At 43.8% G+C, this 26,821-nt stretch overlaps 1 protein-coding gene across 5 annotated transcripts in view; it reads right to left on the bottom strand.

Moving 5' to 3' along the window:
* Positions 1-26,088, bottom strand: part of BACH1 (BTB domain and CNC homolog 1) — a 67,817-nt gene extending 41,729 nt beyond the window's left edge. For 4 of the 5 annotated variants that reach the window (XR_015168127.1, XM_086412969.1, XM_086412955.1 and 1 more), the window contains exon 1: positions 25,933-26,088. The gene's annotated coding sequence lies outside the window, so the exon portion shown is untranslated. Of the gene's footprint in view, positions 1-24,103; positions 24,400-25,932 lie in introns of those variants that run through there. The other variant, XM_086412959.1, reaches the window with a different exon arrangement.
* Between the last annotated feature and the right edge of the window lie 733 nt (positions 26,089-26,821).

Here is a 26,821-nt window from a genome sequence, read left to right as displayed (position 1 = left end):
ACACATAATAAATCTTTTAAAAGAAAAAAGGCTCCTGAGAGCCTGGAAGCATTTATTCACTTCACTTCATTTAATAGAGATTTTTGATAAGCAATTTTTATAATAATAGGAAACATATTCTTGGGGTGAAGGGGGGGAAGACCTTTTGAAGCAAGGATTTTATGGCTCTGAAATGAGGCATTTAATACAAAGAAAACAGCTCCAATGAGCAAACCGGGAAGGCTGAGAAGTTTCTGGGGGGCATCCCAATCTGTTGCTTTAAGACATTAATGGGTGCGTGTAGGTCACCAGAGGTCCCACTCTGGGCTGGGCTAAATGGTGGAACAGGCAGACAGCACTTCACATGCTCTGCGTCCCCCATTTCCCAACACTTGACGGCAGGCAGGAGGGCGTGGCGCTCCAGAACAAGGGATGCATTCTACAAAAGGCAAAGCTCCTCCCAACACGAAGAGGAGCAGGATTTCCTTGATTTAAAGACTCAGGTCTGCCAGGCCAAGTCTTAGTAATTAATCTTTTTACATAACAAGTCTTACTTAACACTATAAAATGTAGATAACAAATAGGACTACTCCATCATTAACAACACGGTTCACCACACAGAGGAACTCTTGGTTTTCTCAAAATGCTAAAACAAAAGGGAAGATTATCAAAAATGTATGTTTTTAAAAACACATACTAACATATGAGCATGCCTGCCTGCTAAACTGCTTCAGTCATGTCCATCTCCTTGCGACCCTATGGACTGTAACTCACCAGACTTCTCTGTCCACGGGATTCTCCAGGCAAGAATACTGGAGTGGGTTGCCATGCCCTTTTCCAGGGGATCTTCCCAACCCAGGGATTGAACCCATGTCTCTTACGTCTCCTGCATTGGCAGGCGGGTTCTTTCCCACTAGTGCCACCTGGGAGGCCCATACTAATACAGAGTAGCCTCCAAACAGCTTTTGAGCGTATATATACCCAACACACACACGAACAACTACGGGCCTCCCTGGTGGCTCAGTCGGTAAAGCATCTGCCTGCGGTGCAGGAGACCTGGGTTCCATCTCTGGGTCAGGAAGGTCCCCTGGAGAAGGGAATGGCAACCCACTCCAGTATTCTTGCCTGGAGAATTCCATAGACAGAGGAGCCTGGTGGGCTATAGTCCATTGGGTTGCAAAAAGTGGGACAGGACTGAGCAACTGAACTGACCCAGCCCCACCCCCCCAAAAAAAAAGGACAGTTTAGTTGCTACATTGTGTCTGACTATCTGACCCAGGCACTGGAGCCCACCTGGCTCTTCTGTCCATGCAATTTCCTAGGCAAGAATACTGGAGTGGGCTGCAATTTCCTGCTCCAAGGGACCTTCCTGACCCAGGGACCACAAGCTCCTCTTCTGAACCTTACTCATGTCCCAAAACATGAAGGTCCTCAAATGTTACATGACTGAATAAACATGACTGTTTTCACAGTTGCTATAGGCCAAACAAAAATGAAAGGAGAAATAAAAACTACTAAATCCAGACAGACTAGGCCCAAAGTTGTGTCCCAGTCTCTGCGATCCTATGGACTGTAGCCCGTCAGGCTCCTCTGTCCATGGGATTCTCCAAGCAAGAATACTGGAGTAGGTTGCCGTTTCTTCCTCCAGGGGATCTTCCCAACCCAGGGATCAAACCAGCGTCTCTTACATCTCCTGCATTGGCAGGCGGGTTCTTTACCACCAGCGCCACCTGGGAAGCCCCAGTCATAGGTGAATTCTACCTCAAAGACACGATGTCTCAGTAACCACACAAGACATGCATCTATGAGTTCTATTCTACTTATGTGTTCATTTTTAAGGTGCTCATTATAGCTGAAATATTAAGTTCCTCAGAAACAGTCAATGAAAACAAAATCTCTCACTATGTGGTTAAACTTTTCCCAAGGTCAAGGATCACAACCTATCATTTATTTACTGATTCAGCATACCGCATGAAATCATGGCAATTCAAAAACCACGTCCAAGGACTAACTTGACTTTCGGGTTGTGCCCACGTTGAAAGGGTAGTAAATGCCCTTTCGCAACTGGTCTTGGTATTTCAGTTATCAATATAAGGAACTGTTAAGAGTAGTGGGAGGAGCTATCATTCAATGAAACTGTGTATCTGGTGTGTGTGGTACTGCAGGGACCACTGCCTTCCACTTTATCCAAGACTGTCCACCTCCCCAGCCAAGCCGGATTCAACAGTGACCGTGCGCCTTGCAGTGGCCCTGGACAAGTCCCCAGCCTTCTTATTCTGTCCTATCATCTGCCCTGATGATGATATAAAACTACATAAATCCTACCCTCATATTCTGTGAGGCCACCATGGAAAACTGGGGAAATTCCTCAAAATAATGAAGACCAGAACTACTGTATAATCCAACCATTCCACTTCAGGGTATTAATCCAAAGAATATGAAAACACCAACTATAAAACATACACACCCTCATGTTCAATGAAGCATTATTTATCATAGCCAAGATGTGAAAATAACATAAATGCCTATCAACGGATGAATGGATAAAGATATGATGTACATTTACACTACTCAGCCATAAAAAAATGAAATCTTCCAATTTTGACAGTATAACGTTAAGTGAAATAAGTCAGATGGAGAAAGATAACTATTGTGTGATCCTCACTCATATATGAAGTCTAAAGAAAACAAACAAAACAAAATAAAATTCATATACACAGAGACTAGACTGCTGGTTACTAGAGGGGAATGGGCTTCTCTGGTGGCTCAGACGGTAAAGAATCAGCCTGCAGCGCAGGAGACCCGGGTTCAATCCCTGGGGTCAGGAAGATCCTCTGGAGAAGGAAATGGCAACTCATTCCTGTATTCTTGCCTGGAGAATTCCATGAACAGAGGAGCCAGGCGGGCTGCAGGGCATGCGGTCACAAAGAATCAAACGCCACTGAGCAACTAACACTTTCACTTTTACTTACTAGAAGGGAACAGGGTTCAGGATGAGTAAAATAGATGAAAGGCGTCAACTGTATGTATGGTGATGAATGGTAACATTTGGTGGTTATTACTTTGTAATGTATACAGATGTGGAATTGTAATGGTGAACACCTGAAGGTTATATATATACAATTGGTATATAATGTTTATATACCAATTTTACCTGAATTAAAAAAAAAAAAAAAAAACACTATACTGAAAGACACTGACAAACACAGAATAAACGGAGAGGGACTTTGACCTAAAACAAGCGAGGCCCAATCCCCACAGAGCTGCTGTCAGCCCACATGTAATCCAACCATTACATGTTGCTCCAACTAGTCTGTTCACTACTCGCCTCAAGAGAGAGTTTATTTTTGGCTCAGTCCCCTTGTTCAGGCAGTTCTGGCTGACAGGCTACCTCATAAATTCATGCCCAGCTTACAGCTTTGGGCCGTATGCCAACACCAAGTTCCAACAGCTGCAGCTGAGAGAAGCTAGAAAATCAGGGAGTCAAACAGCCACCTGGGATGATGCCTCTTAAAAGGGTCAGGTCTCCCTTTAAGTGGACTGACCTGACTCCTCCCAGAAACCTGGGCCTCGTCCCTGAGACCTCCCACGCTCGGCCCTGGGGTCCAGTCTCCTCCCAAGCCCTGGTGCCTCTGTCCCTTGCAGCTAAGACCCACCTGTGTCCATCTGTCCTGCCACAACTCCAGTCCAAGCCACACTGGCTCTTGCCTAGACAAATGCTGTTTATCCTCTTGCAAGGCCTCACAAGCTCACACATGTACAAATATAATTATGTAAAATAAAAAGTGACACAAATGTTCACAGAGCAATAGTTTATCCTTACTAGTGCAACATAGTCTAATTTCTACTCTATTAGAAAAAAAAATCCAGTTGTGATCCACTCAAATTTTAAGAACCAATAATGGACCATGACCTCACACACTGAAAACATAAGACCACTGGCTATCAGAATAGGGTCTAGAATCATACAGCACCTGGGTTCAGATCTCAGCCCTGCCCCTTACTGGCTATGTGGCCCTGGCAACCTGCTTAGCCTTGCTGGGTTGGGTCTCGGTTTCAAACAAGATTAACAACAGCACCTAGTGAGGGTTGTTGTGAGGTTTACATGAAGACGATTAGGGTAAAGGGTTGAGCACAGTGTCTGGCCCAAAGCCAACAAATTTTAAATATTAGCAGCTGTTAACGATGATAATAATAAAAATAACAAAAGCCTCAGTCCCCCGAATCCCCTCATGATCCCCTCCAATTTATTCCCCTCCATCAAAGTTACAGCTCCCTTGCTAAAAACCCCACAATGTCTTCCAAATTCCTTATGATCAATTCTAAATCCTTAGCATGTCCTCCAGACCTACATGGTCGGGTTGCCCATTAATCCAGCCTTGCCTCAAAGCCTTCGTCTCCCTCTCTCGCTGTTCTCCAGCCTGACCATCCTTCCTTCCCACTCCACAGGCACCAAGCTCCTTCCAGCCTCAGGACCTCTGCACATACTGTCCCCACCCCCTGGACTTCTACTCTTCAGCTGGCCAACTCCTCACCTGTTAGGTCTCAGCTTCAATGTCAACACCTTGCCTGACCTGTTCTCTGTCACAGCTCAAGCTTGTAACAGAGTACCTGGCCCAATGCAGGTACCTGCTTCTGAATGAATGACGGCATTTTTAGTATAAACCCAAAATGCAGATCGTCTAACTTCATCTTCCAGACACAGCACAGTCAGCCACTCCAACACACAGAGGAACAATGCGCTGAGCCAAGTACTCAGAGAAAAGTCCTTGGATAGCTTTTCCAGAGTCAGAAATACAATTACCCGGACCCTGGCCTCACTAGCGTGGAGCCCTACATAAAGTTATTCTGAAATTCAAATTCAACTTTCCTCATTCTGAAAACCATCTAGGTGGTCAGTAATCTATTTTTACCAAGTGACATTAACTAAGGAATGACTAAATTAGCCAAGAATGGCACACTCAGTCACCTTCTGACATTTTTCAAACATAAACAGTAAGCTATAACATCCCCACAGAGTCTTCCGGGCCTAAATTTCTGTGAATTTATTAACTCCAAATTTAGATTCCTATCTTATACCTGAATTTTTCTATGTTCTTAGAAATAGAAACCATTGTTATAATTCAAAACAAAGGTTCACTGACCTGAGCAAATTGCTGATTCATTCTGTAATGCTGATAAAGGATGAACAGGCATTTTAAAGCTTCCTGCATCTCAATTTGGAAATAACTTCTGCTCTCTGCTCAGTACACAATTTAAATTTTAAGTCACCTCTTGATATTTTGCTTTCCAAGTCATTTTTTTAAATGAAACAAATTCCTGTGGCTTTACCATATTTTAATAACTTTAAGGTAATTTATCTAAAAAAAGTATACAAACTGTTAAAATCCTGAGGTGAATACTCCATCATGGAACCAGATCTATAATGCTTCAGAACAGAAATTCAGAATGAAGATGGAGTTCCCTGTGCACAGAAGAGCTGGACTTTATTCACTTCAGTGAGAAGTCTCACAACTTGGTTGTCTAATTCTCAGTGTAGAAGGGCATGGGAAGTAACCTAACACCAAGGACTCATAAGAGAGAAGGACCATCATCCACACATCCTTCATCTTTCACTTGAGGATGACAAATGTTCTTTCTACAAGTGCCTACCTGTGCCATACAGCAGACTGGTGCCATGAAAACACACACACAAAAGACAGTCCACACATTAAAGAAGAATATAGCCTGGAAATGTTTGAAAATGATACCTTGGAGTGAAAGATATGACAATGATCACTATAATCAACTTACACAGGAACGTGGGCAGTTCCTAAAGGTATCTGCAGTAAGACTTCAAATAAAAACTACTTTCTGGACAATTCTCATTTAACCATAATGTTCAATTAATTGGAAGGGGAATATAGAAGAAGAAGGCAGCAAAGGATGAGACGCTTAAATAGCACCACTGACTCAAAGTCATGAATTTGAGGAAACTCTGGGAGACAGTGAAGGACAGAGGGGCCTGGCATGCTGCAGTCCTTGGCGTCACAGAGTCAGACATGCCTTAGAGACTCAAGGACAACAACAAAGGAAGAAAGAACATAGGAAATCCAAGTTCCAGAACCAAAAGAAGAGCAGCAGATTCTTCTGTTATATCCTCTTACTACAGCAAATGTAAGAAACAATGAAGCCTCTGATGTGTGTAACATATGTGGCAGCTATTCGATTGTTAATGGGACTGTTATATCTCGATGGAGTATAACTGCGTTTTGAAAACAAGAACTAGCAACTAGAATTGGCTCATACTAATAGGGCGTATTTACTGAATTATGTATTGTCTACCATGCACTTGTCACTATTTTATTTACCAACTTAGAGGCAGGATTTACATTGAATGAACTCAATGAGTTTTAAATTTAAAATACAGAATTCAGTGAGTTTTGATACTTGTATGTGTGGATGAAACCACCACCACAATCAGGATAAATTTCCATCCTTCTCAAAATTCCATATGCCTTTTTGAGGTCTCTCCTTCCCTGGTCCCCTGGTCCCAGGTAACCAATGATTTGCTTTACATCACTGTCGATCGGTGTGCATTTTCCAAGATTTTTGTGTAAACAGAATAACACATACTATTTACGTAAACAGAATGTACTCTGGCCTTCGGTTTCTTTCACTCAGTTTAATGACAATCAGGATGGGTACATTCGATGTTTGGGTTCTTTATTGCTGAACAGTATTCCATTATATGTACACACCACCATATGTTTATCCATTTAACTGTGGATGCACTATTGTAATAAAGACGTGTGCTTGTGTGCTAAGTCACATCCGTCGTGGCTGACTCTTTGCCACCCCACGGACGGTAGCCTACCAGACTCCTCTGTCCATGGGACTCTCCAGGCAAGAATACTGGAGTGGGTTGTCCTACTCTCCTCCCTGGGATCTTCCCGACCCAGGGATCGAACCTGTGTCTCATACATCTACCTGCACTGGCCAGCAAGTTCTTTACCACTAGCGCCACCTGGGAAGCCCGTAATAAAGATGTACTGTTTCCAGTTTGGGGGTTGCTCTAATAAAGCTTCAGGGAACATCTTCACAGACGTATACTTTATTTCTCTTGGGTAACTAAATACCTATGAGTGGAGAAGCTGAGTGATATGGTGCTGCTGCTGCTGAGTCGCTTCAGTCATGTCTGACTCTGCGTGACCCCATAGACGGCAGCCCACCAGGCTCCCCCATCCCTGGGATTCTCCAGGCAAGAACACTGGAGTGGGTTGCCATTTCCTTCTCCAGTGCATGAAAGTGAAAAGTGAAAGTGAAGTTGCTCAGTCGTATCTGACTCAGCAACCCCATGGACTGCAGCCCACCAGGCTCCTCCATCCATGGGATTCTCCAGGCAAGAGTACTGGAGTGGGTCGCCATTGCCTTCTCCTGAGCGATATGGTGAGTTTCTGTTTAACTTCTTAGAAACTGCTAAACACTGTTCCAAAGTAATTGTATCCTTTTCTTGCTACCAGCAGTGTGTGGGAACTCCAGGTGCTCCACATTCTCACCAACCTTGATAATGTCAGTCTTTTTAATCTTAGCTATCCTAACATATACAGTGGTACAGCAGGAGACGGTGAAGGACAGGGAAGCCTGGCCTGCTGCAGCCCATGGGGCTGCAAAGAGTCGAACACGACTGGACAATTCAACAGCAGCGCTGTGGCTTTAGTTTGCATTTCTTGATGGCTAATCATGTTGAGCATCTCTATATACGCTTGTTAGCCATCTGTATATCTTCTTCTGTGAAATGTCTGTCCAATTATTCTGTCCATTTTTAACTGGACTATCTTCTTCTCGAGTTGAAAGGGCCAGCAGAATTTTGATCAAGATAGCAGTGAATCTAAACAACAATTTTGGGAGAACTGCCATCTAACAAACCAAGTCTCCTGAGGCATGAACATGGCATATCTCCCCATTTACTTAGGTCTTCCTTAATTCTCTCAGCACTATTCTCAAGTTTCTTAGGAAAGAGGTCTTGTACTCTTTTGTTAAACTTATTCTTAAGTTTTTTTGTTTTTGTTTTTTTATAGTTACTATAAACGGACTTGTTTGTTAAACTTCACTTTCTGGTTCTCTTCGATAGTATAGACATAAAATTGATGTTTTTAAATATTAACCTTGAATTCTCCACAACCGTACTTCATTTATTAGATCTGTTTCTTTGTAGATTCCTTAGTATTTTCTATGTACACAGTCATGTCATCTGCATAGAGATAGTTTTACTTCTTTCCATCTTCACACTTTTTCGCACTTACTGCAATGATTTGGTAGTGAGAGTAGTGAGAAAGGGCATCCTTGCCTTATTCCCCTGTAATGAAAGTGTTCAGTATTTCATCATGAAATATGACATTAACTATGGGTGTTCTAAGATAGGCAACTGATGGGCAGAAAGGGAGGTGCAGTAGTTACTATGCCAGTTAACTTAGGACTCCTGTAAGATACTCAAAGGGAAAATGAAAAAGCAGAGTGAAAACTTCCAACAGTTCCCCCTGAGGAGTAAAATTCCCAAATTCACTCAGCCTCTTCCAAGGGGCTTCGTTCCTACACCGCTTTCGAAGTATTTGCCCCAGACATCTATAAGACTGCACCATCAGGGACTAGAGATCAGTCATCAGAGGGCACACCTAAGACTGACTCTCTCAGAACCTTGCAAATATGGTCGATGTCTGCTCTAGAGATCACCAGAGGCAGACAGCACGGAACAGTGTTCTATAACTGGAGGACAACCCTGCCAGTGGGCAAATTACGTACCTCTAACAATTCCTTTTTTTGGAGGGAGGGGGAGAAGGGACAAGAATAGTACGTCACGTTGTTGTTCTTCAGTCGCTTAGTCCTGTCCGACTGCTGGGAGGATCAAATGAAATAATATACCTAATGCCCTTAGGAGCGCCTGACACATACCAGTGTTCCCTAATTGTCAGTGATTATTTGAATTTGATGTTAGAAATGTTTTTGTAAACATAAAAGATCCTGAATAGCCAAAGCAACCTTGAAAAAGAAAAACAGAGCTGGAGCAGTCAGGCTCCCGGACTTCAGACTACACTACAAAGCTACAGTATTCAATGCAGTGCAGTACAGGCACAAAAAAAGAAATATAGATCAATGGAACAGGAGCGAAAACACAGAAATAAACCATGCACCTATGGTCAATTAATCTATGACAAAGCAGACAGAAGAAAGAGTCTCTTCAGTATCTATGACAAAGCAGACAGAAGAAAGAGTCTCTTCAGTAAGTGGTGCTAGGGAAACTGAACAGCTCAATGTAAAATTAACTTAGAACATTCTCTAACACCATACACAAAAATAAATGCACAACGGATTAAAGACCTAAATTTAAGAATGGATACTATAAAACTCTGAGGAAAACACAAGCAGAACACCCTTTGACAAAAATTAGAGCATATCTTTTTTAATTCATCTCCCAGAGTAACGGAAATAAAAAAAAATAATAATAAGACCTAATGAAAGTTAAAAGCTTTTGCACTGCAAAGGAAACATTAAACAAAATGAAAAGACAATCTACGAACGGGAAAAAACATTGCAAATGATGCAACCAACAAGGGATTAGTCTCCAAAACACACAAACAGTTCATACAGCTTAATATCAAAAACACGAACAACCCAATCAAAAAAACAGGCAGAAGACCTAACAGACATTTCTCCAAAGAAGACAAACAGATGGCCAAGAGGCACATGAAAAGATGCTCAACATCACAAATGATTAAAGAGAAATGCAAATCAAAACTATAATAGGTATCACCTCACACTAGTCAGAAGGGCCATCATCAAAAAAATCTACAAATAATAAATGCTGAAGAAAGTGTGGAGAAAAAGGAACCCTCCTTCAGTGTTGGTAGGAATGTAAATTCATATAGTCACTGTGGAGAACAGTATGGGGGTTCCTTAAAAAACTAAAAACAGAGCTATCATACAATCCGACAATCTTTTTCCCAGAGAAAACCATAATTTAGAGAGATATATGCAGCCCGACGTTCACTGCAGCACTACTTTCAATAACCAAGGCACTGAAGCAACCTAAATATCCATCGACAGATAAACGGATAAAGATGTGGTCTATATATGTGTATACACACATATACACACACACACACAATGGAATATTACTCAGCCTTAAAAAGTGAATGAAATAATACCATTTACAACAACAAGTATGAACCTAAATAGTATCATACTAAGTAAGCCAGACAAATGTCATATGATATCACTTATATGTGGAATTTTAAAATAAAGATACACATAAATTTACATTAAAATAGAAATAGACCCATAGACATATAAAACATGCATGCTTACAAAAGGGGAAAGGAGGGGCAGGGAGAGGGATCACTTAGGAGTTTGAGATTAACATATACACATTACTACACAGAAAACCAACCAGGATATACTATATAGCACAGGGTACTGTACTCAAAATTCTCAAATAATCTATAAAAAAAAATTTAATAATCTGAATGTGTGTGTGTATCTGAATCACTTTGCTACACACCTGAAACTAACACAACATTGTAAATCAACTATATTTCAATAAAAAAATAAATGTTTTTGAGTGGCATCGAGTGACCTTGAAACTGTAAGGAGAGAAACGTAATAGCATGTTACTTAGCTTTCCAGTGCTCAATATTGACACAGGTATAATAACATGAACACTGCTAACTGGTTTTCATTTTTCAGAATAATGGGAGACTTAATCATGGTTATTAAATGAAATGTAATTATTAACCTTGACAAATAAAGGGGACAGGGTGAGAGATAGAATCAGACAGAACCCAAAGGAAAAGCAGTATTTCTTTATGACGTATACTGAGTCAAAAGATACTGCCTTAAATACTGTTATCTGCAAACAGATAACATCTTAGGTTCATAAATATAATGAGGGCATAAACAAAAAACAGAGGTAACCACCAAAGAACATTAAATAGCAGAAACGGGTAAAGACGAATATTATCTCTGAAGCCAAATAAGGTGTGCGATAGACGAGACTGCTTTACGATAAATCTATTGTTTTTAAATCAAAAACATGTAATACTTTGTAAAAACACGAACCTAAAAGATGTTTAAACAGACAATAAACAAAATAAAAAAACAGTGAAACTCAGTTAAAGTCTAAACTGCTGATAACTTAGCTGTGAGGCTTATTGCAACTTTTTAAAGATTCCTCAAACAGAAAAGGAATTTGATAAAGAGAAAAATCTATCTTTAACCAAAATCTTAGATTACTTTGACAAAACTAGGAGATAGTCAGGGAAGAAAAATATAATAAGATTTCTTCTTGTTTGGGAACAATGTTATACATACTGTTTAATATTACATATTGACAAAGATATTAATTCAAATAGATTCTTTAAAAATTTAAGGGTATCCTTCAGGGAAACAAGCTGTTAAACTGCCTGAGTCACTGGAAGAAACCCTGATGCTGGGAAAGATTGAAGACAGGAGAAGAAGGGGACGACAGAGGATGAGATGGTTGGATGGCATCACTGACTCGACGGACACCAGTTTGAGCGAGCTCTGGGAGTCGGTGATGGACAGGGAAGCCTGGCGTCCTGCAGTCCATGGGTCGCAAAGAGTCGGACACGACTGAGCGACTGAACTGAGAGCACTGATTCTCTGAAAGCTGTTTTATTTCTGCCAAGAAAACCACTCACATAACAAAATTTGGCAGCTGCTTTTGATAACACTGATGATCTAAACCACGAGCTGATTCTTTAAGGAGACCAATAAAATTGACAACCTTCTGTAGTCTCACCAAGGAAAATTATGAGAAAAAGAAAAATACACAACATTTCCATTGTTATACAAAAATACTGCAGTGGCTCTTAAAATTTCTTGACCCTCCACACATCCTTCGAACCACAGTAAAATTTACTGCTCTCCTTTATAGTGCTGCTGTGCTGTGGTCAGTTGTGTCCGACTCGTTGCGACTCCACGGACTACAGCACCCCAGGCTGCTCTGTCTATGGGATTTCTCTGGTAAGCATATGCGAGTGGGTTGTCATTTACTTCTCCAGGGGATCTTCCCAACCCAGAGATCAAACCTGCGTCTCTTGCATCTCCTGCATTAGCAGGTGGAGTCTTTACCACTGCACCACCTGGGGAGCAGGCCTTTATGGTAAAACTAAAAAAAAAAAAACAACTATTTATATTCCCACTGTCTCCCAACTCTTCCCTCTCTCTCTTCATTTGAGCCCACTAAAATCAAGCCTTCTCCCCTCCACTCCCTGGGAATTACTCTGTGAGGATCAGCGGCCTTCACATCGCCAAATGGGAAATATTGAGTCTTCTCAGATAGCATCTTAGCAACACTGACCAGGTTGATCATTCCCTCCCTGAAATCCTTTCTTCACTTTGCTTCCTGAATACCACGGCCTTCTGATTTACTGCCTCACAAACACCCCCTTGTCAACCTCGTGGATTCCCCCTCTCCTCCAGGGCTCTAAGTGCTGGGGAACCAGGACTTGGTCCTCCCATCGCTCCTTCTCTTTGTAACACTCCCTACAAGAATTCATCCAGACCCACAGAGCAGATACGATCACTGATGGACTTGGTGTATACTCTGATATTTACATTTCGTCTAATCTCGCCTATTTTCGAACTCTGTACTCACGTATCCAACCGCATGCTCAAATTACTACCTGTATGTGTCTAGCAGACATCTCACATTGAACATGTCCACAAACCTTGGTTCCTCGACCTCCAGCTAGGATATACATCAAAATATTAACAATGGTTACATTTAGGTAATTTTTCCTTGTTTCTGCCTTCAAATTCTTAACTATAAACACATATTACTTTAGAATCAGAAAAATGTTCAAACAGACAACAAACTATAAACAAAAATATGTGCCTTCAGAAAAAAAAGGCAGTTCCATTTCAGTTGTCTTTAGGGCTCCCAAGGAATGTCAGTTATTTTTTCCCCCTTTATAATGGATATTTTCTCCAGTCATCAGTAGATACTGATTTATCACTGACCGGAAAATTCATGGGTAACTCTAAAACACTGTTTTAAATCAGGCTCCATTGATATCTCCACAGTAATTACAAAATAATTAAATTTCATAGAAATTTTAAAAGATGCTTTGATGTGGGAAAAGACCTTGTTACAGGAAAATAAGAAGAAAAGATCCATCAAGTCCAGTCTAGCTCTGTGAATACAGGCAAATGTGCGTCCTTGTGACTTAGGCGGGGAGTCCCTGCCCTATGTGCATCCCAAAGGTCTTTGAAAAAGATAAAGTATTACACACAAATACAAAGAATTATGAAATGCATAAGAAAATCAATTTTAGCACCACCAGCAGCATGATATTGGAAAGAACAAGTAGTGGGATATAATTAAGGTAATGCAGATATCTCCAACAGTGTTATCTCTAAGATCTTAACCTCACCCTACAGGTTCCCCATAAGGAAAACAACACCAACACTTACGTCAAGGACTGAATGGTTGGCTGCTTTTAACAGCACAGTGCCTGGCATAAGACTTATCGTTATTATTCCCAACTTTATGCAAGTGACCAAAAGAAAACTACATTTTCCAAGGTTCTACAAACCCAAAAAGTTAAGCTACAAAACACAGAGATTCCGGAACCTCTAAAAATGAAAGAATGAGTAAGCCTACTAGTGATCTCAACAAGATAAAAACAAAGTATTAAGATTACACAAGTCTGCTCAAGAGAATGGATAATCTCATAGACCCAAAGAATTCCCAACTAAAAGATGACATTCATCCAATACAACACACTTCCGTTACAGATGAGGAAACTGAAGTCCCGAGACGGTAGTATCTTAAGGTTAAAAAGGTCTTCTTCAATGTAATTGAAATATTACATTTCAATTCATATTACATGATCTAAATAGTGATGCTGTGTTGAGGACAAGGGTAAAAGTGAGAAGGAAGAATACAAAGAATAGAGGGAAATGCCTCAAGGGTCCTCTGCGTGTAATGAGAACGTTAGACAAAGATTAAAAGGACATTTAGGGAGTAGACATTTCCCCTTATTATGCAATATTTGGTTTATTAATTTCTGATCAACACTTCTTGAATCACATAGATCATTAAAAATCTCATAGATCATTAAAAAGAATCTGACACTAAACTAGGCTGAACTTAAACCAAAGTTAAGTTATACCCAATGAAATATCCATAGAAATTTAAAAGAAGGACACAGTGCTAGAGATATTTCACCAAAAGTTACTTTCAATACAGAATAATAAGTGTTCCTGTCCTACACTCATAATGAAATATTCACGGCATTTGTTTTCAAGCTGTAAAAATTATAGCCGTGATTTACATTATTTCTAATTGCCTAGAGGAAGTGAAAACCTTAAAACTAGACCTCGGTCAGAATGACCTTCTGTAGGTCTAAGACTTGACAAATATAGTATGCAAAGCAACTGAAAACACAAGCAAACCACGGAAAAGGGGCCCTTGAAATTCCCAACCACTCCAGAAACACCTTCTCATCCCGACTCCTAATAAACCTGAGTCAAAAAAAAAAAAAAACAGATTAAGAGAAAAAAACATTAAGTAACAATGTTAATTATATAAGGCAACAGTTACAGTAGGTCTTCCCTGGTGGCTCAGTCCATAAAGAATCTGCCTGCAATGCAGGAGACCCAGGTTCAATCACTGGGTAGGGAAGATCCTTTGGAGAAGGGAATGGCTACCCACTCTTGCTTGGAAAATTCCATGGACAGACGAGCCTGGCGGGCTACAGTTCACAGGGTCACAAGAGTCCGACACAACTTAGCAACTAACACCACCAACCACCACTGCAGCTGCAGTAGAGCAATTATAATATGAATCACAGATACGAAACTTTCTAATTTTAGTAGAGGTACTAAATTGAAATGCTTTATTTAAAGATAACTTAATCCACTAATCCCTGGTAGGCAGTACAGTGCTAGGTATCTCAATAAACATAGCTACAACTAAAATTTTAAAATCTGTTTCTCATTATTGATGTTAACTTGGAAGTCAAAATTACCATCTCTAAAATGGAAAACATCAAGCTGTAGGCTTTCCATCTAGCCTTTAAAGAACTAGTTTCCAACATATAATCCCAAGATTTAGTCAGCTAAGTAATATTAATTTGAGGCCTATTTTTAAAAAAGCTAAAATATTCCTCAGTTCAAATATTATTTGAGGAACAACTGACTAGGCAAATACTATTGTTTTTCATCTGAGATGGAAAGTGTTTCGGCAGTACTGTCTTTCTAAATTCTACCCAAAAAAGTAATACCATTTCAGAAGCCTCCCCTAACCATCTATCACAGCTATTCATTATTCTCGATTAGGAAAAAAAAAACCTATTAACAGTTACTCTATATTTGATGAATTCACAACACTAAGTGTTTCTTTACTTATGCTGCTTGTTTGCCCTTCCTATGGGGAGGGCTGTGCTGTGCGCTGTGCTTAGTTGCTCAGTCGTGTCTCTTTGCGACCCCATAGACTGTAGCCCACCAGGCTCCTCTGTCCATGCGGATTCTCCAGGCAAGAGTACTGGAGTGGGCTGCCATTTCCTTCTCCAGGGGATCTTCCTAACCCAGGATCAAACCCAGGTCTCTCACATTGCAGACGGATTCTTTACCATCTGAGCCACCAGGGAAGCCCAAACAAAGCACCAAAAACGGGACTGAGAAGAAGGAAACCAAGTCCTCTGAACATATATCAGAGTGCTGGGAGCAGTTTAGAGTGTAACAGAAACACTGCAAAACTGAAGTGGAATTATTTTTGAAGTTTGAAAGGTATGGCAAACAAGCTAACCACAGGACAGCTTTCCCTCCGACAACAATGAGTGTGTAAAGAGGGACTGACGGATCTGTTTGTAACCAGATTCAAGGACGTGGGTTCCAAAGGGTCCTGGCCGATTCAGGCAATGAACCAACTACCCAAGCTGGACTAGCCTCACCACTCACGACAGCCACAGACATCACAGGTGGGCGTGCCCTACAGAGGCCGAGAGAGAGTGGTTCCTCTTGGGTTAGATACAATCAGAAGCTACAAGACACACTTATGTATTCTCCTTTCCCTGCAAGCAGGAGGAGGATCACAGAGAACTGTAGAACTGTTTAGAGGACCGAAAGAAATATATTCCTTCTACACCTAATTTTTGGGGTAGAATGGGCAAATTTTCACAACTTTAAAAGTTAAACATTTAAAAATAAAACATTTATGTGATCTGATGGTAAAAATAATACTTGATCATAGTAGGAAATAAGAGGGGAAAAAAATCACCTAAAACCCCAAATCCAAAGACAACCACATATTCTCTCTCTACTCAGAAGTATGTGTCTACAGAGTAGCAATGACATTTATATGCTGCTGCTGCTAAGTCACTTCAGTCGTGTCCGACTCTGTGCGACCCCACAGACAGCAGCCCACCAGGCTCCGCCGTCCCTGGGATTCTCCAGGCAAGGACACTGGAGTGGGTTGCCATTTCCTTCTCCAATGCATAAGAGTGAAAAGTGAAAGTGAAGTCGCTCAGTCGTGTCCAACCCTCAGTGACCCCATGGACTGCAGCCCACCAGGCTCCTCCATCCATAAGATTTTCCAGGCAAGAGTACCGGAGTGGGGTGCCACTGCCTTCTCTATATGCTACCACTTGTAATACAGATAGCTAGTGGGAAGCTGCTGTGTAACACAGGGAGCTCAGCTCGGTGCGCTGTGGCCACCTAGAGGGGTGGACTGGTGGGGCTTGGGGGAGAGGGGAGGCTTAAGAGGTAAAGGATATATGTGTACATACAGCTGATTCACTTTGCTGTCCAGCAGAAATACACTCCAATTGTAAAGCAAATATATTCCAATTAAAAAAAAAAAAGTACCTGTCTGCCTGTAGTGTTGGTATAAGTAGCAGGCAAGCACGACCCTGTGGGCCATCCAGCTATCATTCGCCCCCCTCGTTTTCTAACCAAATCCTGACTGTGCCTACAAGTCTACTCCACCTGAGGGCGTGCGTTTCTGGGGGTAACAAACCCTAGTCCCAACCTAAGACGAATCACAATCCATTTCAGCCAGTCACTGTGGTCCCCTTCCCTTGACACTGACTTGTTTAGACATAAATTTATGCAATGCTGACTCAACAGAGGAGAGGCTGGGGTGGCATCTACTATGAGGTCTTTGGGAAAGGCTTTTATCACTGATAGAGAGACATCACAGGAAAAAAAAAAAAAGGCTTCTTCCAAGAAACTTAGTCATACTTACATGTACACTTGAACTTGTGGCAGTCATCTTGCAACCTTAAGAGGAACTAGCCGTGGGCAAAATAAACATATATCCTGCATTTTCAACTTTTTCTCACTGACCTTACTTTTAAAAACATACACACACAGACACATCTTTCTGACCCAACCTCCCCCTACTAAAACCGCTCTCTCTTCTCTACTCTTCTCAAAAAAGCTATCAAAACAAGCTGTTTCCTCCCCTAAACTATGCACTCATCATTGACATTCCTAGGCTTTTTAAATTTTCCAAAACTTATGCTTCTTCTACCCTACATTTTCAAGGCACATTTGACATGTTGCTATTTTGGCAATGAACACACGCTACAGTAATGGTTTGCCCTGCAGATTATAATCTCTGAAAACACTGCCAATATCTAGAAAAGTTCCTGGCATATAAAGCACAAATATGTGTTTCATAAATGAAATGGAAATCCAATGCCTAACAGACAGGCATATCCCGAATGTTGAAATGAGTGTAGCAACCCTACAATCTACAAGCACCAGAATATGCCTTTGTGTGTGTTAAGCTGGGAAGAACAACAAATGCACAGGAAAACAAGAGAGCAAAGTGCCTTGAAACCTGAAGACACAATTCTTCTTTACTCTCCAGGAATCAGAGGGCTGGTCAGAGTTAACTCAGTAGCAGAGGGGAGGGCGTTTCCACACCCTGAGATACCATTGGTATCTCAGAACCAATGGCGGGAAGGCGTGCCAGGATCTGGGTGACTCTGCCACTGGTCAGCTCTGCTGCCAACCTGCGCCAGGGAGGAAGCCCTGCTGCCAACCTGTGCCAGGGAGGAAGGGGCGTCCCAGCCCTCCCGGGGCCTGGAGCTGGCAACGCATCTGACCAGTGACAACGGGCACACCTCAAAGGCCAGCCGCGCACAAGCACACACACACACACACACGCAAAAACCAAAGAAATACATTAGAGCTTAAACTGTACTTGCAACAGTCCAAGAGACAAGGAAGCAGGCAAAGTTGGTGGAAGTTCCAGATTCAGCCCTACCCAGCACCTCCTTTGGTATGACAACTAGGAATGAAGGGATGTAAGCAGAGAACTCTACTCAGTTAAGCAAAAATGCTTTTCTACTTCAAAAGTCACTTCTGAGTGTGAAAGAACTGATTAAAAGAGCAATGGCTTTTTTTCTCACTTCCCTTTCTAATTTTAGTAATAAATCCTATATAGAAGGCAATGGCACCCTACTCCAGTACTCTTGCCTGGAAAATCCCATGGATGGAGGAGCCTGGTAGGCTGCAGTCCATGGGGTCCTAAGAGTCGGACACGACTGAGCGACTTCACTTTCACTTTTCACTTTCATGCATTGGAAAAGGAAATGGCAACCCACTCCAGTGTTCTTGCCTGGAGAATCCCAGGGGCGGGAGAGCCTAGTGGGCTGCCGTCTATGGGGTCCTAAGAGTCGGAAGTGATTTAGCAGCAGCAGCAGAGGAGAGTCCTGGGCCATGCTGGGCACACTCCTCAGAAAAACAGTAAATAAAGAGACACTAGATATTTTTCAGTAGTCATGTATGGATGTGAGAGCTGGACCATAAAGAAGGCTGAGCACCGAAGAATTGATGCTTTTGAACTGTGGTATTGGAGAAGACTCTTGAGAGTCCCTTGGACTGCAAGGAGATCAAATCACTCAATCCTAAAGGAAATCAATCCTGAATATTCATTGGAGGGACTGATGCTAAAGCTGAAATTCCAATACTTTGGCCACCTGATGCGAACAGCCAACTCATTGGAAAAGACCCTGATGCTGGGCAAGACTGAAGGCAAAAGAAGAAGGGGACGACAGAGGATGAGATGGTTGAATGGCATCACCTACTCAATGGACATGAGCAAGCTCCAGGAGATGGAAAAGGACAGGGAAGCCTGATGTGCTATAGTCCATGGCGTCACAAAGAGCTGGACACAACTGAGACTGAACAACAAGATACTTTGAAAATGAAAAGTGTCTTGGACCAAGATCTGACAACCACAGTTTATAATACAGTTCAGTGCAAAATGCTAATGAAATCAGTGATGAAATTACTGATCAAATGAAATTACTGATCTTACCAAACCCCACTTACTCCAAAAAGACAACCTAATCATTGAAACCTAATCAATTCATTGAAAGACTAATAAATCTTTTATAGCTGCCCATTTTATAGCAAACTCTCTGAAGGACAAGTACGTCTCCTCACTGATTTAACTAAATTCCAAAAGATGCTGGCACACTTTAGAGGAGAATAAGGTATTAAGGATATGAAGATAGCAGCAAGTAGGAAGTGAAGTGGATGGGTCATATCATTCCAACAGGGTCCTAGGAGGTCACCTCCTTAGGCAAAAACATCTCCCTTGTGAATCCTAGAGGCTGACCAGTCAATAAAGAGAGAGATCAGTGTGTGTGTTGGGGAAGAGGAAGGCAGAAGGAGAAGGCAAGACATTCTCTATACACATACCATGGTTAGTCTATAACCTTAGAGGTGGGATACTGCCAACGTCCAGGCAACAAACAAATGGAAAAAATGACCCCATCATATAAAGTGCTTTTTAATGTAATTTGACTTTAATGGGGGATGGGGAAATGGAGTGCAGCTGACCACAATGACTAAGATCCAATCTAAGAAATGACAAAGTAAAAATGACTTTACCAGATAGTACCTGGGGGACTGTTATTTCCTTACAAAAATATCCTTTCATTACTAAGTTTCCTAAGCCATTAAGAAAATGACTTGCTGCTAAGTTGCTTCAGTCGTGTCCAACTCTGTGCGACCCCATAGACGGCAGCCCACCAGGCTCCCCCGTCCCTGGGATTCTCCAGGCAAGAACACTGGAGTGGGTTGCCATTTCCTTCTCCAATGCATGAAAGTGAAAAGTGAAAGTGAAGTCACTCAGTCGTGTCTGACTCTTAGCGACCCCATGGACTGCAGCCTACCAGGCTCCTCCGTCCATGGGATTTGCCAGGCAAGAGTACTGGAGTGGGGTGCCATTGCCTTCTCCGAAGAAAATGACTTATGTTTATTTTTTAAAAGGCCATGACTTGCACAGAGCTTCAGCTGCATGGAGGTAACATTCTCTAAACAGTGTCAGTACTGAGAAAGGAGCCAGCAGCCCGCTGACTCCATGGCAGGCCCGCTGTGCTTCTAGGACAGTCATTAACAACCAAGATCCTGGCAGTCGCTCTGTCTTTGTTCCTTACATTTGCTTGGGGACAATTTTTATGATGCTATTAATATTCTCTAAACTGGCCCTGATCCTCAATAACACAAAGGATCGGTTCTAGAGGAGTGATCATATTAAAGGAGAATAGTAGCCAGACAACCCAAATTATATTTTGCCCAATCTAATCCTAAGTCAATTACAAGGACAAAGAAGTCACAAGATAAATTTTCTTTCTATCTTAGGAGATGAACTAAAAGAATGATTTAAATCCAGCTGCTTCCTCAATCCTCACACCCATGAGGGAAACAGAAAGCAGAATTCTCAATGATCAAGAGTTTTAATTTGGTACACATTTCAAGTAACTTAAGAGTTTAGCAAACACTGTTTTTTCTTTCACTCTTTCGAAAATTCCCAATTTCCAAAGCACAGAACTAAAATGAATCCACATTATACCACCAATGCAGCATCTGACAGTTTACTGAACACACACAGCCAAACCACATTAAATGTTCCATGGAGACAAAATAGAAGACATATATCATTATCAGTAAGAAACTGACACATTCTAGTCAAAAGGATGCTCAAAACCTTTGACATGACCTTTCTGAACTACTAATAGATGCAAGAAGCTATGTGCTAAATACATCCACTGTTCATCATGGATACCTCTCTATATTAATACAGGGACGTCATTTTTTAAAAAGTACACCACCTAGATGTAACTAACTGGCAGGTAAATTTACATTGCAAATGTTCACGACATACAAGCAGTAAATGAGAATCAATATTAATAAATCAGTTCTGTCTTGATGTTAATAAGCAGGAAGAGACCGGACAGGTTACTAACCTGCCAGACCACAGCGTCCTCAACCATAAGGGGAGGAATAAATAGATTAGATGCAGGATGGCAGGTGTTTTCATTTATTAAAAAGCCAATTCCAATTAACTGTAATAACAGCCTCTAGAGCATTTGGCTGAGACTGTTTAATCGGCTGATCTCTTTAATAAAAAGCCATGTCCTGTGCTCCTTGCCCTCAGAAGTGGTCTCTGTTTGAGATGCTGCTAGCGATTTGTCAGGATGTTCACTTGAGCTGTTTTCCCAGTAGCAGCCACGAGTGGCACACCCACGCGCTTCTCTTCAATCTCTCCTCTGATCAATGGTTGAAAGCAGCTCAAGGAGGCGACAAGACAGGACTGTAACCAAGTATTTCAATGAACTAAAGAACAGACGATCACAACCAACCATATTGATGTTTAATGTGGAGCCAGCACTGTTCTAACCACTTAACACATATTAATGTACTTAATCTGCAACCACCTCTATGACGCAGATTATATTATCATCATTCCATTTTACAGATGAGAAAAGGAGACACGACTAAATGAAGTAACCTGTCTGAGGCTTCATGGCAGGTAAGTAACAGAGCAAGAACTTGACCTTCAGCAATCTGGCTTTAGGTGACTCACTGGCAGTAACTCTGCTTACTGCTTCTCTGTCAACTGTACAGTGATCAGACCCACCACTTCAGTTCTGTCAATACTACGGCAGCCAGAAGCCCAGGTTTCACGGTGGGTGTACGGCTCTATTTTATCTGCAGTCATGAAACGTTTGCTTTCTCCAAGGGGCCTGGATCCAGGCAATTAGTGCTCAAACTACCCATACCTTGGGCTTGGGCAGATTACCTTATTTGGCATATTTTTTTTAATTAAAATAGTTTCATAAGTCATCCATTCCACCACATAAAATACACCATTTAGTAGTGCATGCGTGTACTAAGTCATGTCCAACTCTTTGTGACCCACGGACTGTACAGCTCTTCTGTTCATGCAGATTCTCTAGGCAAGAATACTGGAGCGGGTTTCGATTCCCCTCTCCAGGAAATCTTCCCAATCCAGGGATCAAACCTGCGTCTCTTATGTCTCCTATGTAGAAGCCTCAGGAAATCGAGTTTAGGGTTAGGACGATTCTCCCATTAACAGAACATTGGTCAGAAAGCTGGGAGGAAGAGATAATTCCTTAAACCTAAGTCTTGGAGAGGATAAGCATTGTGATGAGAATCTCTGACAACTGGCCATTTTAAGGGGTTTTGTGACCATTATTCTCAACATCATTTCTCACAGTACAGGAGTGCAAAAGGCATATGGCCTACAAGATTTTAACTGAATGGTAAATACTCACCATCCCCCAGCATGCCTAGAAGGCTGATTTTCTGAGTAAATCACATTCTCCTAAGGGGAGAAATGCCACTTTCCAAGTGATCTGCTCAATATGTAGTCTTCTTAATCCTTGTTAAAGGGGCCCCTTGTAAACTTGGCCCCCTAAAAATGCAGACTTTGAGGAGTAACAGCACAGAGTAATTGTTCAAAGAATGTGTTACATACAAATTATACTGCAGTGTGCAGATTCTTTTCCGGTGGTCCCATTATACTCTTTCACTTATTACTACACTTCAGATCCTATCCATGAAACAAACCAACCTCCTGACTTGTCTCCAAATTCAAAATACATGGTATCATAGGTAATGGGCAACTCTGCATTTTTTGTTCTTTCCATTCTCAACATCAACAGTGTAATGATGAAATAAATGTACCCTCAAGCTTCTAAATCTTTAATATACAGGATTTTTAAAAAACCACATGTGAAATAATTTATATTAATTAAGAACATCTGAAAGAATGATAGCTTTTAAGAGGAAATCACAAGTTTAAAAAAAAAAAAAAACAAACCCTAGTTGTTGAAAGAGTACTATTGGCAGTGGTTAACAAACTATGTTCCCAACGGTGGGGTTTCGGGGGCGGGCGGGCGGGGGCATGCAAAAAATCTACGTTATAAAACATGCATGTACTACTGTTAGTCTGTATCTTGAAGATTAATGTCTTTCTTATTTTATAGAAGTGATGTTTCAAAAAAAACCAAGGGCTTATTGTTTTCTTCCAAATGAATCATCTGGCACCCACCTTAGAAGCCCAAATCCCTAAAAAATTCATGATTTCTAATCTCTTCTAGTTGCAAACGTAAAGGACCATTTTCCACTACAAAATATCTTAAATAAAAGCCCATCAAAAAGAAAAAAGATTCATTCTTGTGACCACAGATAAGGGCCAGCTGCTCCCAGTTCACATTCCCCATCCCTAAACTTTGTAGACAACAGGGACTGTATGCTTGGGTCTCGGGCGTTTTTTAAAGCAAGAAGTAATGATCCAACTTGGAAAGACACCAGCGTCATCACTCCTCAGACAATAAGACAGACAGCCATATGGTTTGCCTTCCATCAGTCAGCACTTTCTAGACTTGACCCACAGAGACCTGTTAATTCCACCCACGTTCTCCTCTCCGCCACCGGAAACTACTACTGTGTGCCTGAAAAGCCACGGTCCATGAAAAACCAAGAGGCAGGCTCCTTCGGCGTTCTCCTAAATCTTTATGAAGGACAGATTAAGCGCGTTTTCTGAGATGTATACACCACACAACAGCAAAACCACAGGGAAACAAAAAAAACCCTGAGTGCAGTAAGAGAAATGAATATTTCTGTTACAGTACTGTTGGGAGGTGACTCCTAGCTGCACATTTCTTTCTCTGTTTTAGCTCTCACTGGCACAAACTTCTTAGGCAGTAGGTCACGAGGCTGCTCTGTGTTTAAACACCACCTCAGCATTAGTTGGCCGCTTCCTAAGAGTGCTGGCACCTCACCCACTGATTACCTGCATCCACTCACACACAACCCCAGCTTCAGGCCTCTGAGGCAACCCTTCTGGAGTGCTCCTTGGCCTTTTATAGTGGAGGCATGTGATGAGCGTACCGGCACCAGCTGTTCCTAATTACCTCTCCGGCTGGGGCGAATGACTCAGCAGCCCAACTTTCTTTTTAAGGAGTCATTTACCTTGCGAGCCAACCAACAAACGGAACAATGGTAAAGCACTTGACACGGCTATAGGTTAAACAACAACAATCACGCACGATGCCAGGCTATCACTTAAACCAAGGCGGTCCTACAGCAGGCTGACACCAGGTGTCTCCCCCACCCCCACCCCGCCCCGTCCCCAGGCTTCCCTAGTGGTTCAGACGGTAAAGAATCTGCCTGTAAAGTGGGAGACCCAGGTCCGATCCCTGGGTGAGGAAGATTCCCCTGGAGAAGGGAATGGCAACCCACTCCAGTATTCTTGCCTGGAGAATTCCACGGACAGAGGAGTCTGGCGGGCTACAGACCACGGGGTACAAGAGAGTTAGACACGACTGAATGACTAACATCTTTCTTTACTCCAAAGGTTGAAATAGGAAGCCTTTTCCAGTCCAGCCAGCCCTTGCACCACTACCCAAGACCAGGAAGAAGCCAGCCGGCCTCTTCCCACTTCTCTGCTTGACCATGTGAAGCGCTCAACCGCGCTCCGTCACTCGCACGCCCGGGTGTTTCCACCCCCTTTACCATTCGGAACTGCAGCCGGAAAGGCAAACCCCTCCTGGCTACAAAGAGTGTCAAAACACAGGAACCCAAGATCTAGCCCTCCACACCCGATACTGACAGAATTCTCGCCCAAAAGACAAGGCGTCCCTACAAAACAGCCTTTGTTCCTCCGAGAGTGACCTCGCAGCTTGTTTCCCCCCGCCCCCGCCCCCACGCAATTTCTTCCACAATGACTACTACGCTCTACCTCGGAATCAGCCCGAACCCAACGCTCACTTTGCACAAAAGCCTTTCTGCACGATTCTACTCAATGACACAAAACTGCCGCGCAAGGACGCGCGAGCGACGGCACTCGCCTGAAACACGCACAAAGCTGGCGTCTCTACGAGCAACTCCCACTCTCACCCGACTGTGGGAGCCTTTGATTACAGCGTGCTGAGCAAAACTCCCAACAAAGAGGGTGGGGGGGTGGGTGGGGAGGTGATCCTGGGATCCCCTGGGGGCTCCCCCCAAACCAGTCTTGGCGAAACCCAGCCAGCTCCTCAAGGTGGTGGTTGTGCTCCAGCCACCGACTCGGCCTTTCTGAGTCCGCGATTACACGCGCCACCTACACCCCCCGGCTCTCCCCCACCAGGCTGGGCAGACGGGAGGCCGACAGCTCGCGGGCCGCAGCGGCCGAGGGTGGGCGGGAGAACAATACGAAGCCAGGCCGGCCGTGCGGGCGCTGCTGAGGTGTCACAGCCGGGCACACCGCGCGCGGCATCAGGGCGGGGGTGAGGTGCGCCCGGGAGGCGGCGGAGGGCACCCCCCCCCCAGCCCCGCGGCGCCGGGTAAAGTACAGAGCCGGCCCGTAAACAGCGGCGCTGGCGGCGGCGCGCGGGGCCGCTCGCCCCTTCCGGCGGACGCGGCCCCTTCCAGGAACCCGAGCCCGAGCCCGAGCCGCCCCGCGCGGGCCCCGCTCAGAGGCCCCCCGCGCCCGCCGCCCAGACCCAGTGAGCCGCCGCCCCTAGTCCTCCCCTCCGCCGCCACCCCCGGATCCGCCCGAAGACCGCCGACGGCTCCGACCGCGCGCCACCGCCCCGCCGAACGCTCCCGGCGAACGGCGCCCGGGACAGGAGAGCCACTCACCACAGCCGAGGCGCGGCGCGGCCCGACTGACGGCGGCGAGCGAGCCCGACGGGCCGCGCGGGCAGCGATCAGGTGACTCACTCCCTCACGGCGGCCAGCCGCCCCCTCCGCGCCCCACCCCTCCCTTCGCTCCTAAGCCGCGGCTGCCACCGCCCCGCCCCCTCCCGGTCCCGAAGCCCCGCCCACCCACTTCACGAGGCCCCGCCCCGTAGGCCAACCTCACGAGGCCCCGCCCCTCCCGCTCCTGCGCGCCTAAACCCCGCCCTCCCGAAAAGCCCGCCCTGTACGCCGGCCGGGAATCCCGACTCTGCGGATGCCTGCAGCTCGCTCCCTGCTGCCAGAAGCCCACCCGACGGGAATGCAGGGAGGGACCGTACGCGGGTACCGGGCAGGGCAGGGTAGTCTAGCAGGCGATGGTGTCTTTGCAACCTCCGCGGACGGCGCCCCTTTGCAGGCACAGCCCGGTGTCTGAACGAAAAAAAAAAAAAAACACCTGAGGACCATCATCTCCTCCTTTCCTGCTTCAAGAGGAAAGGAAAAGCCTGATGGCCTGCTCGCTCGGAGTGTTGCCTGGACACCCGGAGTCGAGTGCCAGCGGACACCAGGAGGGGAAGACGAGCGCCGGCCCACGTCCCTCTCCCCAGATCAGACCCCATCAGAGGTAGCTTCTGGCAGCACGCTCCTCTGCCTTCTCCTGGGTGTGGCAGGGGGCCCAGGTTCGCAGGTATTTGAGCTTTCTGATAAAGACGCGTCAAATGCACCCAGGGTTTTGTAGAAAGCATCTGGCAGCCCTGGTGTCTGACAGAGAAAACAACAGCGTCGGCTAGCAGGTGTCCCCTTTACGCCGTGGCTGCCAGGAAACTTGGAAACGGGTTCAGTGTCCTAGTGG

This window comes from Bos grunniens, chromosome 1 (genome assembly GCF_055505025.1).
Source record: "Bos grunniens cultivar Pamir isolate PY7600 chromosome 1, Bosgru_T2T1.0, whole genome shotgun sequence".
Classification (NCBI taxonomy): domain Eukaryota; kingdom Metazoa; phylum Chordata; class Mammalia; order Artiodactyla; family Bovidae; genus Bos; species Bos grunniens.
This window is presented reverse-complemented; position numbering and strand designations above follow the sequence as displayed.